The following is a 1,528-nucleotide window of genomic DNA, read 5'->3' on the forward strand; positions in this document are numbered from 1 at the left end:
CCCTTTCAGACCTAGCCATACCAATTGTGAGATCTGTTTTTATTTGTCTTAAATTATATGAACAAAAAATTTTTCTTGTGTTAACCGGGAAGCAGTGATTGTGCGCACTCTTTTTCGTTTGAAATGAAAGAAAAAATGAACACTTCGACGAGAAATAACGGAATACAGCTTCAGTTTGAATGTGTCGTTAAGCAGGCAAAGACATGCGTCCTCGTGGTGAGTGTTTTTATTAGTTATTATTAAATAAACTTTGCATTTAACTAGTGGCAACAGTTGACAATGAGCCTATGTATATATTGATTGACTTTTTTAAGATAAATTTTTTAAAATTGCAATTTATTTGAATGGTGTAAAAAACAGATATCACAATTGTGCTGCTCAGGCACAAGATGCAGTTTTGTTGTATGCTCACGATTGTGCTATCTTATTATTTTCTAGGAAAATTTTCCGATTTGAGCAGCAATGATGATATTGAAGCAGTTTAAGACATTTTAAATCAATCTGATATAGACTTCAGTGATGATGATGACGATGCTGATGAAACTTGGACTTCTTTTAATCTTAACACTGGTGCAGAGGAGAGTGACGAAAGTACGGATAACGACGATATTTTTGCATCTTCAAATGACGAACCAAGTACGGAAGTTGAGCAATTAAACTCTACAGCCCCAGCTACCATACAATCATCATCGAATAGTATATACAAAGCACCTCAGAGGCGAGAAATATGGAAAAACGTACCATTTCCTAACACAGAGCTTCCTATAACGGCTGGTTACCAAAATCAAGTAGCTGTGAAATCACCATTAGAATATCTGAAGAGCTATTTTCCAGAATCTCATTATGAAGATGTCGTAAAACAAACTAAAATGTATGTATTGGCAAAGCGTGGTCAGGAGGTGCGTTATGTATCAGCCGATATAAAAAGATTCTACGGATGTGCGATTATAATGGGGTGTCTTGGTTACCCTGCTATAAGAATGTACTGGTCGAATGAATGCAGGATTCCTGCTATATTTAATTCCATGTCTCGTGACAAATTCCTCCAACTTCGATCAGACATACACTTTGAAGACTTCTCTGTTCCAGACACGGCAAATAAACTTTAGAGAGTTCAATCAATTATCGAGACGGTAAGAAAGCGATGCAATGAATTGGCAACTGAAATTACGAACTACTCAATTGATGAACAAATGATTCCATTTACTGGAATATGCCCTGCTCGGCAAGTTATCAGATCAAAACCGCGACCTGTTGGCTTGAAAAACCTTGTATGTGCTACATCTTCGGGTATCGTAGTGGATTTTGAAGTTTTTCAAGGGGCTGGAACATTTGAAGATTGTGGTCTTGGGCATGGACCATCTATAGTAATGAGACTAATAAAAAACCTACCAAAAGGCAGTCAAATATATTTTGACAGGTTTTTCACTACAATTCCACTCATAGAATCGTTGTACAAAATGGGCTTTGCTGCAACGGGCACAATAATGGCAAACAGAATACCTAAATGTATTAAATTTCCTCTGGA

Source organism: Rhagoletis pomonella, unplaced genomic scaffold, assembly GCF_013731165.1.
Source record: "Rhagoletis pomonella isolate Grant_MI unplaced genomic scaffold, Rhpom_1.0 Rhpom_scaffold_00098, whole genome shotgun sequence".
Lineage (NCBI taxonomy): Eukaryota > Metazoa > Arthropoda > Insecta > Diptera > Tephritidae > Rhagoletis > Rhagoletis pomonella.